At 45.4% G+C, this 19,832-nt stretch overlaps 1 protein-coding gene across 2 annotated transcripts in view; it reads right to left on the minus strand.

Annotated features, from left to right (window-relative positions):
* LOC135562780 (nerve growth factor-like) overlaps window positions 1-16,932 on the minus strand; it is a 100,917-nt gene extending 83,985 nt beyond the window's left edge. The window contains exon 1 of one of the 2 annotated variants that reach the window (XR_010460101.1): window positions 16,786-16,843. The gene's annotated coding sequence lies outside the window, so the exon portion shown is untranslated. Of the gene's footprint in view, window positions 1-16,785 lie in introns of both variants that reach the window. The other variant, XM_065005120.1, reaches the window with a different exon arrangement.
* Window positions 16,933-19,832: the final 2,900 nt, after the last annotated feature.

Raw genomic sequence — 19,832 nt, forward strand, 5'->3', positions numbered from 1 at the left:
AGAATAAAAGTGGTGTGGATATTTAGCACCCCTAGTGGAGCAAGAGACGTGTTAGTGAAAGTGAGGTAGAATGGTTTCAAGTCTCTGCCTCTGGGTGAGAGGTTTCTTGTTTGTTTATGGAGGGATGAAGACAGCCATGATGATTACGGATAAGAACTCTTGGTAGATAAAAGGGTCTGCAGCTTTACCATGAGGTATTCTATATCAGGTAGACAAAAGCTGGAGATTTCCTTCACACTGGAAGCACCAGTTGTTGTTTATGAAGCGACACACCCCTCCTCCTTCGGACTCCTTTGGACTTGCCAGAGGCCTCCTATGTCCAGTTGTACCCCTGATTCCTATGTGCATAGAGTCATTCAACCACATCTCTGCAAGGCATATAATATTGCAGCTTTTCCAGTTTCTGTGAAGAAAGACTCTCAAACTAAAATCATCCATCTTATTCTCCAGTGACTGGACATTTGCCAATAGAACAGAGGGGAGTGCCTGTCGATATTCTCTTTGTCTCAATCTCACCAGGATGCCGAAACGTCTCACAAAGCTTTTTTGGAACAAAGGAATGGGGTCCGGCTCGAACAAAGGAATAGCTGTGTAAGAGTCGAAGTCGGATTTTAAGTAGCTGTAGTGAATAATGAGTGTTTTCACTGCAGTAGACCAGTAGCTGTGGCAGTAGTGTGTAGTCCATGTTTCATGTTGTTACTCTACATTGGTGTAAAATAACTCCAGTGTTGATGTTAATAACCCGTGTCAATTTAACCCAAAACCACACCCATAAATATGCAAATAAGGAGGAGATGACAAGTCAACTAGAGTTGTAATAACCTTGTAATGTAGTGTTGTCTGTTGACCCATCAAGTCAACTAGAGTTGTAATAACCTTGTAATGTAGTGTTGTCTGTTGACCCATCAAGTCAACTAGAGTTGTAATAACCTTGTAATGTAGTGTTGTCTGTTGACCCATCAAGTCAACTACAGTTGTAATAACCTTGTAATGTAGTGTTGTCTGTTGACCCATCAAGTCAACTAGAGTTGTAATAACCTTGTAATGTAGTGTTGTCTGTTGACCCATCAAGTCAACTAGAGTTGTAATAACCTTGTAATGTAGTGTTGTCTGTTGACCCATCAAGTCAACTACAGTTGTAATAACCTTGTAATGTAGTGTTGTCTGTTGACCCATCAAGTCAACTACAGTTGTAATAACCTTGTAATGTAGTGTTGTCTGTTGACCCATCAAGTCAACTAGAGTTGTAATAACCTTGTAATGTAGTGTTGTCTGTTAACCCATCAAGTCAACTAGAGTTGTGATAAACTTATTAAAGTGGAACTGATAGCGTTTTAACTACTTTGCAGATATGAAACAAACAGACAATCATAATATCAGTCAGAAATATCAAACTCCCAGTTTATGCTACAAATCCAATTTTATTAGAGGTTTTAAAAATACTGTAGATTTTATTTGACTGAAAATTCCAACTGTTCCTAAGGCTGAGAATATCAATAAAATCAAACTTATTTATTTATTTCACCTTTATTTAACCAGGTAGGCCAGATCACCTTTATTTAACCAGGTAGACCAGATCACCTTTATTTAACCAGGTAGACCAGATCACCTTTATTTAACCAGGTAGGCCACCTTTATTTAACCAGGTAGATCACCTTTATTTAACCAGGTAGGCCAGATCACCTTTATTTAACCAGGTAGGCCAGATCACCTTTATTTAACCAGGTAGACCAGATCACCTTTATTTAACCAGGTAGACCAGATCACCTTTATTTAACCAGGTAGGCCAGATCCCCTTTATTTAACCAGGTAGGCCAGATCACCTTTATTTAACCAGGTAGGCCAGATCACCTTTATTTAACCAGGTAGGCCAGATCACCTTTATTTAACCAGGTAGACCAGATCACCTTTATTTAACCAGGTAGACCAGATCACCTTTATTTAACCAGGTAGGCCAGATCACCTTTATTTAACCAGGTAGGCCAGACCAGCTTTATTTAACCAGGTAGACCAGATCACCTTTATTTAACCAGGTAGACCAGATCACCTTTATTTAACCAGGTAGGCCAGACCAGCTTTATACCAGCTTTATTTAACCAGGTAGACCAGATCACCTTTATTTAACCAGGTAGACCAGATCACCTTTATTTAACCAGGTAGACCAGATCACCTTTATTTAACCAGGTAGGCCAGACCAGCTTTATACCAGCTTTATTTAACCAGGTAGACCAGATCACCTTTATTTAACCAGGTAGACCAGATCACCTTTATTTAACCAGGTAGACCAGATCACCTTTATTGAACTAGGTAGACCAGATCACATTTATTTAACCAGGTAGGCCAGTTTGAGAACAAGTTCTCATTTACAACTGTGACCTGGCCAAGATAAAGCAAAGCAGTTCGACACAAGCAACAACACAGAGTTACACATAAACAAACGTACAGTCAATAACACAAGAGAAAAATCAATGTGCAGTGTGTGCAAATGAAGTAAGGAGGTAAGGCAATAAATAGGCCATAGTGGCGAAGTAATTACAATTTAGCACTGGAGTGATAGATGAGCAGATGATGATGTGCAAGTGGAGCAGAAAAGTAAATCAAATAAAAACAGAATGGGGATGGTAGATTGGGTGGGCTATTTACCGATGGACTATGTACAGCTGCAGTGATCGGTTAGCTGCTCTGACAGCTGATGCTTGAAGTTAGTGAGGGAGATTAAAGTCTCCAACTTCAGTGGTTTTTGCAGTTTGTTCCAGTCAGCAGAGAACTGGAAGGAGAGGCGGCAAAAGGAGGTTGGCTTTGGGGATGACCAGTGAAATATACCTGCTGGAGTGCGTGCTACAGGTGGGTGTTATCGTGACCAGTGAACTGAGATAAGTCGGAGCTTTACCTAGCAAAGACTTATAGATGACCTGGAGCCAGTGGGTCTGGCGACGAATATGTAGCGAGGACCAGCCAACGAGAGCATACAGGTCACATTGGTGGGGCTTTGGTGATAAAATGGATGGCACTGTGTAACATGGCTATAATAAATGCTCTGGGAAAACATGTTGATGACAGCGGAGAGTGGCTTCCCGCTCTTTTCTCTGTTTGTGTGAGTGTGTGTGTGTGTGTGTGTGTGTGTGTGTGTGTGTGTGTGTGTGTGTGTGTGTGTGTGTGTGTGTGTGTGTGTGTGTGTGTGTGTGTGTGTGTGTGTGTGTGTGTGTGTGTGTGTGTGTGTGTGTGTGTGTGTGTGTGTGTGTGTGTGTGTGTGTGTGTGTGTGTGTGTGTGTGTGTGTGTGTGTGTGTGTGTGTGTGTGTGTGTGTGTGTGTGTGTGTGTGTGTGTATACATGTTCATGGCGGTAACATTCCTGTCCTGTCAGAAGCGTGTGAGGAATTCCCTGGTTGGAGGTGGGGCCGTGTTTAGCACGCACACCCTACTAACATGGTCATGAATTCAGACACACATCGTGAAGGTTGGATCTCTGATGGTTGTGTAATGAGAGAGAGAGAGAGAGAATTACTTTGGACTTTTTGTCTTTCTTTAATGATACCTCCTCATTTTATTAACCCCCCCCCACCCTCCTTTAAAAAACAAATATCCTGTGCTGCATACTCAGCTTGTTCCCTTAGGTTTATTACTGGTGAGGGTTCTAGAACTCACCATTGTTCCCTTAGGTTTATTACTGGTGAGGGTTCTAGAACTCACCATTGTTCCCTTAGGTTTATTACTGGTGAGGGTTCTAGAACTCACCATTGTTCCCTTAGGTTTATTACTGGTGAGGGTTCTAGAACTCACCATTGTTCCCTTAGGTTTATTACTGGTGAGGGTTCTAGAACTCACCATTGTTCCCTTAGGTTTATTACTGGTGAGGGTGATAGAACTCACCATTGTTCCCTTAGGTTTATTACTGGTGAGGGTTATAGAACTCACCATTGTTCCCTTAGGTTTATTACTGGTGAGGGTGATAGAACCACGATACAAAACAACATCACACGTTAAAATAACCAAAACCCACTTCTACCATCTTCCCCTGCTGTACAGAACGCCTCCCCGTCTTCTTAAAACATCTCCACACTTTTTTCTCCCACAGAACTCAAATTCCACCCCAAGGTGGCACAGAGACCATCCCATTAAATAACAGTTATCCCCTCCATCTTTGACCCTGTTCCTCCTTCTTAGCCAAATACTTTGCCTGACCAAGCAAAAACGTCAACTACACACATTTGTCTTTTTCCTCATTCGAATACCTGTACCCCATTATTAACATCCCAGCATTAAGCTCCACCCCCAACCTCTCACATATACATTTCAACAGAGACATTAATGGCATTAACAAGCAGCATTCCACCCTGCATCGCACTGCTGGCTTGCTTCTGAAGCAAAGCAGGGTTGGTCAATGGATGGGACACCAGATGCTTCTGGAAGTGGTGTTGGAGGGCCAGTAGGAGGCACTCTTTCCTCTAGTCTAAAATATCCCAATGCCCCAGGGTAGTGATTGGGAACAATGCCCTGTGTGACATCCCTCCCACTCTGTCTGCTGAATTCTTTCTTTTTGCTCATTTTCCTTAATAGGATGTCGGTGGGCGGAGCCGGGAGGGTCGTCAGCGAAATGGGACACACCTGGGCTCGGGTGTATCCCGGGATAAATACACCTCTTTCCCATTCATTGAGGAGACTCTCTACATGCAGACACACTGTTGGATTTTGGTTGTGGCAGTTTTGTTTGATTGCTTTGGCACCTTTCAACACCCCTCATTATCACATCTATGCACACAACCACTCACACTACTGACACCATTGTTTATTGTATTTACGTACTTCAGTTAATAAATACATTTTTGTTCCTAATCTCCACATTGTCTCCCTTTTTGTTACGGACTTCGAGACAGTTCGTGACACCTGTGCAGGGTCTTTCGGCTAGGATGTTAAACCGATGTCCTGACTCTCTGTGGTCAGTAAAGATCCCATGGCACTTATCGTATTAATAGGGCTGTTAACCCTGGTGTCCTGACCCTCATACCATCGTTGTCACCTAATCATCCCCAGCTTCCAATTGACTCATTCATTTTTTTATATGATATATTTCTTAACTTTATTTTACTAGGCAAGTCAGTTAAGAACAAATTCTTATTGACAATTACAGCCTAGGATCAGTGGGTTAACTGCCTTGTTCAGGGGCAGAATGACAGATTTTTACCTTGTCAGCTTGGGGATTCGATCTTGCAGTCTTTTGGTTACTAGTCCAACGCTCTAACCACTAGGCTACCTGCCACCTCTACACTCTAAACACTAGGCTACCTCCTGCCTCTACACTAACCACTAGGCTAACTGCCACCTCTACACTCTAACCACTAGACTAGACCTCTACCTGCCAAGACTACAACACTCTAACCACTAGGCTACCTGCCACCTCTACACTCTAACCACTAGGCTACCTGCCACCTCTACACTCTAACCACTAGACTACCTGCCTCCTCTACACTCTAACCACTAGGCTACCTGCCACCTCTACACTCTAACCACTAGACTACGTGCCACCTCTACACTCTAACCACTAGACTACCTGCCACCTCTACACTCTAACCACTAGACTACCTGCCACCTCTACACTCTAACCACTAGGCTACCTGCCACCTCTACACTCTAACCACTAGACTACCTGCCAACCTCAACACTCTAACCACTAGACTACCTGCCACCTCTACACTCTAACCACTAGGCTACCTGCCATCTCTACACTCTAACCACTAGACTACCTGACAACCTCAACACTCTAACCACTAGGCTACCTGTCATCTCTACACTCTAACCACTAGGCTACCTGTCATCTCTACACTCTAACCACTAGGCTACCTGCCACCTCTACACTCTAACCACTAGGCTACCCTGCTGCCCCTTCATCCCCTCTCCCCTGTAACTATTCCCCAGGTCGTTGCTGTAAATGAGAACGTCTCAGTCAACTTACCTGGTAAAATAAGGGTAAAACAATGATGCACAGTTTCACTCATGACAGAAAGGACACCCTTGTCTGACTCCTGGGTTGACCCAACAAGCTGTTAGTGGCTCCATGTAGATCCCTCCACCTGACCTTTTTGGTACTGGGAGCTAGCTTCGAATGTTACTCACCTTAATGCAGACGTTGTAGAGGGCTTTAGGTGTCTTTTATACTGATAACAAGTTCAAACAGGTGCCATTAATACAGGTAACGAGTGGAGGACAGAGGAGCCTCTTAAAGAAGAAGTTACAGGTCTGTGAGAGCCAGAAATCTTGCTTGTTTGTAGTTGACCAAATACTTATTTTCCACCATAATTTGCAAATAAATTCATAAAAAATCCTACAATGTGAATTTCTCATTTTGTCTGTCATAGTTGAAGTGTACCTATTATGAAAATTGCAGGCCTCTCATATTTTTAAGTGGGAGAACTTGCACAATTGGTGGCTGCCTAAATACTTTTTTGCCCCACTGTAGATGTGAGTGCTATGGGGCAATAGTCATTTAGGCAGGTTAGCTTGGAGTTCTTAGGCACAGGGATTATGGTGGTCTGCTTGTAACAAGTTAGTATTACAGACTGAGGCAGGGATAGGTTGAAAATCTCAGTGAAGAAACTTGCCAGCTGGTCAGCGCATGCTCTGGGTACGTGTCCTAGTAGTCCGTCTGGCCCTGTGGCCTTGTGAATGTTGACCTGTTTAAAAGGTCTTACTCACATCGGCTACGGAAAGCATGATCACACAGTCGTCCGGAACAGCTGGTGCTCTCATGTATGCTTCAGTGTTGCTTGCCTCAAAGCGCGCATAGAAGTAATTTAGCTCATCTGGTAGGCTTGTGTCACTGGGGAGCTCGCGGCTGGGCTTCCCTTTGAAGTCAATAACAGTTTTCATGCTCTGCCACATCTGACTAGTGTTGGAGCCGGTGTAGTAGGATTAGATCTTAGTCTTTTATTGACGCTTTGCCTGTTTGATGGTTTGTCAGAGGGCATAGCAGGATTTCTCATAAGCGTCTGGGTTAGAGTCGCGCTCATTGAAAACGGCAGCTTCACCATTTAGCTCAGTGCGGATGTTGCCTGTAATCCATTGCTCCTGGTTGGGGTATGTATGTAATGTCACTGTGGGGATGACATTGTCGATGCACTTATTGATGAAGCCAGTGACTGATGTAGTGTACTGCTCAATGCCATCGGATGAATCCCTGAACATATTCGAGTTTGTGACAGGAAAAAAGTCCTGTAGATAAGGTTCTGCTTCATCTGACCACTTCCGTATTGAGCGAGTCACTGGTACTTTCTCCTTTAGTAGTAACAATCAAGAGGATAGAGTTATGGACAGACTTGCCAAATGGAGGGTGAGGGAGACCTTCCTTCGCGTCTCTCTGTGTGGAGTAATGGTGGTCAAGAGTTTTTTCCCTTCTGGTTGCACATTTAACATGCTGGTACAAATGAGGTAAAACTGATTTAAGTTTATTTGCATTAAAGTCCCGGCCACTAGGAGCGCCGCCTCCGGATGAGCATTTTCTTGTTTGCTTATGGGTTTATAGTGCTGTCTTAGTACCAGCATCGATTTGTGGTGGTAAATAGACAGCTATGAAAAATATAGATGAAAAATTCTCTAAAGGTAAATATGGTTCTACAGGACCTCCACCAGCTGAAAAGTAGTAGTAGTAGTAATAATATTAACCCTATACACACAATACCATCCCCCTGCAGCCGGGACAATTTTCTCAAGGCTTCTGGAAAGAAATACAGGCTGCTTAACCGGTGTCTCTCATTCAGATGACTGAAAGATTCCATTATGCACCGGGTCTCTCCATTATGCACCGAGTCTTCTCTGGTCTCTCCTCCACCCTTTACAGGGTCTGAGACGCCGAGTCGTAGTCAGAGGCCGAGTCTTCTCTGGTCTCTCCTCCACCCTTTACAGGGTCTGAGACGCCGAGTCGTAGTCAGAGGCCGAGTCTTCTCTGGTCTCTCCTCCACCCTTTACAGGGTCTGAGACGCCGAGTCGTAGTCAGAGGCCGAGTCTTCGTCAGAGGCCGAGTCTTCTCTGGTCTCTCCTCCACCCTTTACAGGGTCTGAGACGCCGAGTCGTAGTCAGAGGCTGAGTCTTCTCTGGTCTCTCCTCCACCCTTTACAGGGTCTGAGACGCCGAGTCGTAGTCAGAGGCTGAGTCTTCTCTGGTCTCTCCTCCACCCTTTACAGGGTCTGAGACGCCGAGTCGTAGTCAGAGGCTGAGTCTTCTCTGGTCTCTCCTCCACCCTTTACAGGGTCTGAGACGCCGAGTCGTAGTCAGAGGCCGAGTCTTCTCTGGTCTCTCCTCCACCCTTTACAGGGTCTGTGACGCCGAGTCGTAGTCAGAGGCTGAGTATTCTCTGGTCTCTCCTCCACCCTTTACAGGGTCTGAGCCACCGAAGCCTCCCACCGTTAGCTCGGTTAGGGGGAGTGATGAGCTCTACAGCAGAGTCTCACAACTCAATCGCTGGTTGAAAACTGTTTCCTACCCTCCCAAAAGATAGAATGTGTAGATAATTGTACCTTTTTTTGGGACTCACCCATAAAAAGGACCAAGCCTGGCCTGCTGAGGAGTGACGGACTCCATCCTAGCTGGAGGGGTGCTCTCGTCTTATCTATGAACATAGACAGGACTCTAACTCCTCTAGCTCCACAATGAGATAGGGTGCAGGCCAGGCAGCAGGCTGTTAGCCAGCCTGCCAGCTTAGTGGAGTCTGCCACTAGCACAGTCAGTGTAGTCAGCTCAGCTATCCCCATTGAGACTGTGTCTGTGCCTCAATCTAGGTTGGGCAAAACTAAACATGGAGGTGTTCGCCTTAGCAATCTCACTGGAATAAAGACCTCCTCAATTCCTGTCATTATTGAAAGAGATTGTGATGTCTCACATCTCAAAATAGGGCTACTTCCAATGCAGTCATAGTCAATGAACTAATCACTAATCATAACCTTGATGCGATTGGCCTGACTGAAACATGGCTTAAGCCTGATGCATTTACTGTTTTAATTGAGGCCTCTCCTGCTGGTTACACTAGTGACCATATCCTGTGCCTCCAGCAAAGGCGGAGGTGTTGCTAACATTTACAATAGCACATTTTTATTTACCCCCCAAAAATGACGACTGCGTTTTTGTATTTTGAGCTTCAAGTCATGAAATCTATGCAGCCTACTCAATCCTTTTTTATAGCTACTGTTTACAGGCCTCCTGGGCCATATACAGCGTTCCTCACTCAGTTCCCTGAATTCCTATCGGACCTTGTAGTCATGGCAGATAATATTATAATTTTTGGTGACTTCAATATTCACATGAAAAAAATCCACAGACCCAAAAGGCGACTCAGTGTTTTTTTTCTTCCAAACATGTATTTTGACCTACTCATTGCCACAGTCACACCCTGGATATAGTTTTGTCCCGTGGAATAAATATTGTTGTGGATCTTAATGTTTTTCCTCATAATCCTGGACTATCGGACCACCATTTTATTATGTTTGCAATCGCAAAAATGTATCTACTCAGACCTCAACCAAGGATTATCAAAAGCCGTTCTATATATATTCTTGGACAACCTAAAGATTCCTAGATGCCCTTCCAGACTCCCCCGCCTACCCAAGGACGTCAGAGTACAAACATCAGTTGACCACCTAACTGAGGAACTCAATTTAATCTTGTGTAATACCCTAGATGCAGTCGCACCCCCAAAAACTAAAAATATTTGTCACAAGAAATAAGCTCCGTGGTATACAGAAAATACCCAAGTAAAAAAATGCCCTGAAGTAAACCTACAGAAAATTGTAACGGAAATGGCGTTACAACCTACTGGAAGACTTCCGACTAGCTTGGACTGACAGTACTGTGCAGTATCGAAGAGCCCGTTTTGTTGCCAACCTATTTTGCTACCTGACAACTTTACGGTTTTCACTTTTTAATTACCGTTCATATTTTCTGCCCCTCCCAAAAGATAGAATTTGTAGATAATTGGCCCTTTTTCTGGGACTCACCCACAAACAGGACCAAGCCTGACCTGCTGAGGAGTGACGGACTCCATCCTAGCTGGAGGGGTGCTCTCATCTTATCTACCAACATAGACAGGGCTCTAACTCCTCTAGCTCCACAATGAGATAGGGTGCAGGCCAGGCAGCAGGCTGTTAGCCAGCCTGCCAGCATAGTGGAGTCTGCCACTAGCGCAGTCAGTGTAGTCAGCTCAGCTATCACCATTGAGACCGTGTCTGTGCCTCGACCTAGGTTGGGCAAAACTAAACATGGCGGTGTTCGCCTTAGCAATCTCACTAGGATAAAGACCACCTCCATTCCTGTCATTACTGAAAGAGATCATGATATCTCACATCTCAAAATAGGGCTACTTAATGTTTAGATCCCTCACTTCAAAGGCAATTATAGTCAATGAACTAATCACTGATCATAATCTTGATGTGATTGGCCTGACTGAAACATGGCTTAAGCCTGATGAATTTACTGTGTTAAATGAGGCCTCACGTCCTGGCTACACTAGTGACCATATCCCCCGTGCATCCCGCAAAGGCGGAGGTGTTGCTAACATTTACTAAAGCAAATTTCAATTTACCAAAAAAAAATGACGTTTTCGTCTTTTGAGCTTCTAGTCATGAAATCTATGCAGCCTACTCAATCACTTTTTATAGCTACTGTTTACAGGCCTCCTGGGCCATATACAGCGTTTCTCACTGAGTTCCCTGAATTCCTATCGGACCTTGTAGTCATAGCAGATAATATTCTAATCTTTGGTGACTTTAATATTCACATGGAAAAGTCCACAGACCCACTCCAAAAGGCTTTCGGAGCCATCATCGACTCAGTGGGTTTTGTCCAACATGTCTCTGGACCCACTCACTGTCACAGTCATACGATGGACCTAGTTTTGTCCCATGGAATAAATGTTGTGGATCTTAATGTTTTTCCTCATAATCCTGGACTATCGGACCACCATTTTATTACGTTTGCAGTTGCAACAAATAATCTGCTCAGACCCCAACCAAGGAACATCAAAAGTCGTGCTATAAATTCACAGACAACACAAAGATTTTTTGATGCCCTTCCAGACTCCCTCTGCCTACCCAAGGACGCCAGAGGACAAAAATCAGTTAACCATCTAACTGAGGATCTCAATTTAACCTTGCGCAATACCCTAGATGCAGTTGCACCCCTAAAAACTAAAAAAAAATCTCATAAGAAACTAGCTCCCTGGTACACAGAAAATACCCAAGCTCTGAAGCAAGCTTCCAGAAAATTGGAACGGAAATGGCGCCACACCAAACTGGAAGTCTTCCGACTAGCGTGGAAAGACGGTACCGTGCAGTACCGAAGAGCCCTTACTGCTGCTCGATCATCCTATTTTTCTAACTTAATTGAGGAAAGTAAGAACAATCCGAAATTCCTTTTTGATACTGTCGCAAAGCTAACTAAAAAGCAGCATTCCCCAAGAGAGGATGACTTTCACTTTAGCAGTGATAAATTCATGAACTTCTTTTATTAAAAGATTATGATTATTAGAAAGCAAATTACAGACTCCTCTTTACACCTGCGTATTCCTCCAAACCTCAGTTGTCCTGAGTCTGCACAACTCTGCCAGGACCTAGGATCAAGAGAGACGCTCAAGTGTTTTAGAACTATATCTCTTGACATAATTGAATAGTTGAACATAATAAACGGCTCTCTATCCACTGGATGTGTACCAAACTCACTAAAAGTGGCAGTAATAAAGCCTCTCTTGAAAAAGCCAAACCTTGACCCAGAAAATATAAAAAACTATCGGCCTATATCGAATCTTCCATTCCTCTCAAATATTTTAGAGAAGGCTGTTGCGCAGCAACTCACTGCCTTCCTGAAGACAAACAATGTATACGAAATGCTTCAGTCTGGTTTTAGACCCCATCATAGCACTGAGAAGGCACTTGTGAAGGTGGTAAATTACATTTTAATGGCATCGGACCGAGGCTCTGCATCTGTTCTCGTGCTCCTAGACCTTAGTGCTGCTTTTGATACCATCGATCACCACATTCTTTTGGAGAGATTGGAAACCCAATTTGGTCTACACAGACATGTTCTGGCCTGGTTTAGATCTTATCTGTCGGAAAGATATCAGTTTGTCTCTGTGAATGGTTTGTCCTCTGACAAATCAACTGTAAATTTCGGTGTTCCTCAAGGTTCCGTTTTAGGACCACTATTGTTTTCACTATATATTTTACCTCTTGGGGATGTTATTCGAAAACATAATGTAAACTTTCACTGCTATGCAGATGACATACAGCTGTACATTTCAATGAAACATGGTGAAGCCCCAAAATTGCCCTCGCTAGAAGCATGTGTTTCAGACATAAGGAAGTGGATGGCTGCAAACTTTCTACTATTAACCTCGGACAAAACAGAGATGCTTGTTCTAGGTCCCAAGAAACAAAGAGGTCTTCTGTTGAATCTGACAATTAATCTTAATGGTTGTACAGTCGTCTCAAATAAAACTGTGAAGGACCTCGGCGTTACTCTGGACCCTGATCTCTCTTTTGAAGAACATATCAAGACCATTTCGAGGACAGCTTTTTTCCATCTACGTAACATTGCAAAAATCAGAAACTTTCTGTCCAAAAATGATGCAGAAAAATTAATCCATGCTTTTGTCACTTCTAGGTTAGACTACTGCAATGCTCTATTTTCCGGCTACCCGGATAAAGCACTAAATAAACTTCAGTTAGTGCTGAATACGGCTGCTAGAATCCTGACTAGAACCAAAAATTGTTATCATATATCTCCAGTGCTAGCCTCTCTACACTGGCTTCCTGTCAAAGCAAGGGCTGATTTCAAGGTTTTACTGCTAACCTACAAAGCATTACATGGGCTTGCTCCTACCTATCTCTCTGATTTGGTCCTGCCGTACATACCTACACGTACGCTACGGTCACAAGACGCAGGCCTCCTAATTGTCCCTAGAATTTCTAAGCAAACAGCTGGAGGCAGGGCTTTCTCCTATAGAGCTCCATTTTTATGGAACGGTCTGCCTACCCATGTCAGAGGCACAAACTCGGTCTCAACCTTTAAGTCTTTACTGAAGACTCATCTCTTCAGTGGGTCATATGATTGAGTGTAGTCTGGCCCAGGAGTGGGAAGGTGAACGGAAAGGCTCTGGAGCAACGAACCGCCCTTGCTGTCTCTGCCTGGCCGGTTCCCCTCTTTCCACTGGGATTCTCTGCCTCTAACCCTATTACAGGGGCTGAGTCACTGGCTTACTGGGGCTCTCTCATGCCGTCTCTGGAGGGGGTGCATCACCTGAGTGGGTTGATTCACTGTTGTGGTCATCCTGTCTGGGTTGGCGCCCCCCCCTTGGGTTGTGCCGTGGCGGAGATCTTTGTGGGCTATACTCAGCCTTGTCTCAGGATGGTAAGTTGGTGGTTGAAGATATCCCTCTAGTGGTGTGGGGGCTGTGCTTAGGCAAAGTGGGTGGGGTTATATCCTTCCTGTTTGGCCCTGTCCGGGGCTGTCCTCGGATGGGGCCACAGTGTCTCCTGACCCCTCCTGTCTCAGCCTCCAGTATTTATGCTGCAGTAGTTTGTGTCGGGGGGCTGGGGTCAGTTTGATATATCTGGAGTACTTCTCCTGTCCTACCTGACATGATGACTCCTTGCTGTCCCCAGTATACCTGACTGTGCTGCTGCTCCAGTTTCAACTGTTCTGCCTTATTATTATTCGACCATGCTGGTCATTTTTGAACATTTGAACATCTTGGCCATGTTCTGTTATAATCTCCACCCGGCACAGCCAGAAGAGGACTGGCCACCCCACATAGCCTGGTTCCTCTCTAGGTTTCTTCCTAGGTTTTGGCCTTTCTAGGGAGTTTTTCCTAGCCACCGTGCTTCTACACCTGCATTGCTTGCTGTTTGGGGTTTTAGGCTGGGTTTCTGTTCAGCACTTTGAGATATCAGCTGATGTACGAAGGGCTATATAAATAAATTTGATTTGATTTGATTTGAATTCAAATAAACAAAATCATGAACCAATCAAATGACTCATATTTACAACATTGGAAAAACTAAACAAAATCTCAAAGCCGACTAAATGGCTATCTGGCCCTAAACAGAGAACACAAATACGAACCGGCAGACATAAAAAATACATGGTTACTGCACAGTAATCAGTAACTTACTTGTTATTATTGGATGAATTCCTGAGCCGACGAGGTGAAAAATCTATCAATATGCCCTTGAGCAAGGCACTTAATCATAATTGTTCCTCTAAATTGCTTTGGATAAGAGTGTCCAAATGACAAAAGTAAGTGTAATTATAATAATTATTATTTTTATTTTTAATATTTTTAATACTATTATTATTATTATTTTAATTATAATTATTATAATAATTCATTTTTTTTAAAATTATTATAATTATTATTATAATTACTATTCTTCTTCTTCTTCTTCTTATAATAATTATAGTTATAATTATTTTTGTTTTTGGTGGTATGGGTAGTAGGGCTGATGGTGGTATGGGTAGTGGTATGGGTAGTAGGGCTGATGGTGGTATGGGTAGTGGTATGGGTAGTAGGGCTGATGGTGGTATGGGTAGTGGTATGGGTAGTGATGGTGGTATGGGTAGTAGGGGCTGATGGTGGTATGGGTAGTGGTATGGGTAGTAGGGCTGATGGTGGTATGGGTAGTGGTATGGGTAGTAGGGCTGATGGTGGTATGGGTAGTGGTATGGGTAGTAGGGCTGATGGTGGTATGGGTAGTGGTATGGGTAGTAGGGCTGATGGTGGTATGGGTAGTGGTATGGGTAGTAGGGCTGATGGTGGTATGGGTAGTGGTATGGGTAGTAGGGCTGATGGTGGTATGGGTAGTGGTATGGGTAGTAGGGCTGATGGTGGTATGGGTAGTGGTATGGGTAGTAGGGCTGATGGTGGTATGGGTAGTGGTATGGGTAGTAGGGCTGATGGTGGTATGGGTAGTATTTAATGATAGCGGTGGTAGAAGTAGTAGTAATGATGATGACAGTTGTAGTACTGACATAATGGTGATGATGACCATATGGTGATGATGACCGTTTGTTAGTTAAAGTTTTAGTAGCTAGTAGATATATATCTATATATTACAGGTATAAATGCTGCTAGTGGTAGCATTTATTCTCCTAGTCATAATAGTAGCATGCAGCTTGAATTTGAGTTTAAGAGAGGAGAGACAAAGGAGTGAGAGAAAGAGAGAGTTTGCGTAACCTGAGGTTGCTTGGGTTGTCTCAGCACTGAGCCTGCTCCCATTGAAGTTGGAACTCCCCTCCCCTCCCCTCCCCTCCCCCCCTCCCCTACCCTCTCTCCTTTCCCTGTTCTATCCCCCCTCTCTCTTCTCCCTCCCTCCCCCTACTCTCTCTCCTTTCCCTATTCTATCCCCCCTCTCTCTCCCTCCTCCCCCTACCTCTGTCCCTCCCTCCATCCCCTCTCCTCTCTTCCCACTCTCCCACCTCCCTCCCTCCCCCAACCCTCTCTCCTTTCCCTATTCTATCCCCCTCTCTCTTCTCCCTCCCACCACCATACCTCTGTCCATCCCTCCATCCCCTCTCCTCTCTTCCCACTCTCCCACCTCCCTCCCTCCCTCCCCCCCCCCAACCCTCTCTCCTTTCCCTATTCTATCCCCCTCTCTCTTCTCCCTCCCACCACCATACCTCTGTCCATCCCTCCATCCCCTCTCCTCCCTTCCCACTCTCCCACCTCCCTCCCTTCCCCACCTCTCTCTTCTCCCTCCCTCCCTACCTCCCTCCCTACCCCCTCCATTCACCCATCTCCTCTCCTACCTTCCCCCTCTCTCATCTCTTTCTAACAGGTAACAGACTGACTGTTTAACTAACAAAGGGTCACAGCATAGAGAACAGGATCACTACAACCATTCACCTGAAAACCCTGTCTGTCATAGTTCCAACTATATACACTTACATCTGGACAACCATTCACCTGAAAACCCTGTCTGTCATAGTTCCAACTATATACACTTACATCTGGACAACCATTCACCTGAAAACCCTGTCTGTCATAGTTCCAACTATATACACTTACATCTGGACAACCATTCACCTGAAAACCCTGTCTGTCATAGTTCCAACTATATACATTTACATCTGGACAACCATTCACCTGAAAACCCCGTCTGTCATAGTTCCAACTATATACACTTACATCTGGACAACCATTCACCTGAAAACCCTGTCTGTCATAGTTCCAACTATATACACTTACATCTGGACAACCATTCACCTGAAAACCCTGTCTGTCATAGTTCCAACTATATACACTTACATCTGGACAACCATTCACCTGAAAACCCTGTCTGTCATAGTTCCAACTATATACACTTACATCTGGACAACCATTCACCTGAAAACCCTGTCTGTCATAGTTCCAACTATATACACTTACATCTGGACAACCATTCACCTGAAAACCCCGTCTGTCATAGTTCCAAGTCATGTTCTGTTGAACCTCTGTTCTAAAGATAGAAACACAAGTATTTGACTCTCCTGTACTTTAGACAGTGATTCGTTACCTCTGGTTGGCAGTGCTGTGGGACCTCCTATTTAGCTTCTGTTTGCTACAAATGAAACGCGAAGGATCACATTTCACTTAATGACAGGTATGGGCAAAACAGACATGATATTACACACACACACACACACACACACACACACACACACACACCCCCACACGCACGCACACACACACGCACGCACACACACGCGCGAGCACACAGAGACACACAGATACACCGTGAACAGCACAGGAAAACTTTGCGTGTGCTCTTACCTCTGCTCTCCCTCGGTCCCTCTCTCCCTCGCTCCCTCTCTCCCTCGCTCCCTCTCTCCTCCTTCAGTGAACCAAAGAGTGATATATTCAACTTCTCACTGTCCTCTCCGTCAGAATTATCCCAAACTCCCAATCCGACGTCCTCTTTTTAAAGCCTCCCACTCTCTTTTGGAAAAATTGTTCTGAAAGTTACAGAGGAGTCCCATAGATACTCCCACCCTCCCGTTAGGCTGCCCGTAGGTCCTAGTGCCTACCTCTCCTCTCTCCCTGCCCGCCTGGAGAGCTCCACTGTGCCTCAATGTTAGAGCTATTCAATGGGCCTGGAGAGCTCCACTGTGCCTCAATGGTAGAGCTATTCAATGGGCCTGGAGAGCTCCACTGTGCCTCAATGGTAGAGCTATTGAACTGACCTGGAGAGCTCCACTGTGCCTCAATGGTAGAGCTATTGAACTGACCTGGAGAGCTCCACTGTGCCTCAATGGTAGAGCTATTGAACTGACCTGGAGAGCTCCACTGTGCCTCAATGGTAGAGCTATTCAATGGACCTGGAGAGCTCCACTGTGCCTCAATGATAGAGCTATTCAATGGACCTGGAGAGCTCCACTGTGCCTCAATGGTAGAGCTATTGAACTGACCTAGAGAGCTCCACTGTGCCTCAATGGTAGAGCTATTCAATGGGCCTGGAGAGCTCCACTGTGCCTCAATGGTAGAGCAATTCAATGGACCAGGAGAGCTCCACTGTGCCTCAATGGTAGAGATATTCAATGGACCTGGAGAGCTCCACTGTGCCTCAATGGTAAAGCTATTCAATGGGCCTGGAGAGCTCCACTGTGCCTCAATGGTAGAGCAATTCAATGGACCAGGAGAGCTCCACTGTGCCTCAATGGTAGAGCTATTGAACTGACCTGGAGAGCTCCACTGTGCCTCAATGGTAGAGCGATTGAACTGACCTGGAGAGCTCCACTGTGCCTCAATGGTAGAGCTATTCAATGGGCCTGGAGAGCTCCACTGTGCCTCAATGGTAGAGCAATTCAATGGACCAGGAGAGCTCCACTGTGCCTCAATGGTAGAGATATTCAATGGACCTGGAGAGCTCCACTGTGCCTCAATGGTAAAGCTATTCAATGGGCCTGGAGAGCTCCACTGTGCCTCAATGGTAGAGCTATTGAACTGACCTGGAGAGCTCCACTGTGCCTCAATGGTAGAGCTATTCAATGGACCTGGAGAGCTCCACTGTGCCTCAATGGTAGAGCTATTGAACTGACCTGGAGAGCTCCACTGTGCCTCAATGGTAGAGCTATTGAACTGACCTGGAGAGCTCCACTGTGCCTCAATGGTAGAGCTATTGAACTGACCTGGAGAGCTCCACTGTGCCTCAATGGTAGAGCTATTGAACTGACCTGGAGAGCTCCACTGTGCCTCAATGATAGAGCTATTCAATGGGCCTGGAGAGCTCCACTGTGCCTCAATGGTAGAGCTATTCAATGGGCCTGGAGAGCTCCACTGTGCCTCAATGGTAGAGCTATTGAACTGACCTGGAGAGCTCCACTGTGCCTCAATGGTAGAGCTATTCAATGGGCCTGGAGAGCTCCACTGTGCCTCAATGGTAGAGCAATTCAATGGACCAGGAGAGCTCCACTGTGCCTCAATGGTAGAGATATTCAATGGACCTGGAGAGCTCCACTGTGCCTCAATGGTAAAGCTATTCAATGGGCCTGGAGAGCTCCACTGTGCCTCAATGGTAGAGCAATTCAATGGACCAGGAGAGCTCCACTGTGCCTCAATGGTAGAGCTATTGAACTGACCTGGAGAGCTCCACTGTGCCTCAATGGTAGAGCGATTGAACTGACCTGGAGAGCTCCACTGTGCCTCAATGGTAGAGCTATTCAATGGACCTGGAGAGCTCCACTGTGCCTCAATGGTAGAGCTATTGAACTGACCTGGAGAGCTCCACTGTGCCTCAATGGTAGAGCTATTGAACTGACCTGGAGAGCTCCACTGTGCCTCAATGGTAGAGCTATTGAACTGACCTGGAGAGCTCCACTGTGCCTCAATGGTAGAGCTATTGAACTGACCTGGAGAGCTCCACTGTGCCTCAATGATAGAGCTATTCAATGGGCCTGGAGAGCTCCACTGTGCCTCAATGGTAGAGCTATTCAATGGGCCTGGAGAGCTCCACTGTGCCTCAATGGTAGAGCTATTGAACTGACCTGGAGAGCTCCACTGTGCCTCAATGTTAGAGCTATTCAATGGGCCTGGAGAGCTCCACTGTGCCTCAATGGTAGAGCTATTCAATGGGCCTGGAGAGCTCCACTGTGCCTCAATGGTAGAGCTATTCAATGGGCCTGGAGAGCTCCACTGTGCCTCAATGTTAGAGCTATTGAACTGACCTGGAGAGCTCCACTGTGCCTCAATGTTAGAGCTATTGAACTGACCTGGAGAGCTCCACTGTGCCTCAATGGTAGAGCTATTCAATGGCCCTGGAGAGCTCCACTGTGCCTCAATGTTAGAGCTATTGAACTGACCTGGAGAGCTCCACTGTGCCTCAATGATAGAGCTATTCAATGGGCCTGGAGAGCTCCACTGTGCCTCAATGGTAGAGCTATTCAATGGGCCTGGAGAGCTCCACTGTGCCTCAATGGTAGAGCTATTGAACTGACCTGGAGAGCTCCACTGTGCCTCAATGTTAGAGCTATTCAATGGGCCTGGAGAGCTCCACTGTGCCTCAATGGTAGAGCTATTCAATGGGCCTGGAGAGCTCCACTGTGCCTCAATGGTAGAGCTATTCAATGGGCCTGGAGAGCTCCACTGTGCCTCAATGTTAGAGCTATTGAACTGACCTGGAGAGCTCCACTGTGCCTCAATGTTAGAGCTATTGAACTGACCTGAGAGCTCCACTGTGCCTCAATGGTGGAGAGCTCCACTGTGCCTCAATGGTAGAGCTATTCAATGGCCCTGGAGAGCTCCACTGTGCCTCAATGTTAGAGCTATTGAACTGACCTGGAGAGCTCCACTGTGCCTCAATGTTAGAGCTATTCTACCATTGT

This window comes from Oncorhynchus nerka, linkage group LG20 (assembly GCF_034236695.1).
Source record: "Oncorhynchus nerka isolate Pitt River linkage group LG20, Oner_Uvic_2.0, whole genome shotgun sequence".
NCBI lineage: Eukaryota > Metazoa > Chordata > Actinopteri > Salmoniformes > Salmonidae > Oncorhynchus > Oncorhynchus nerka.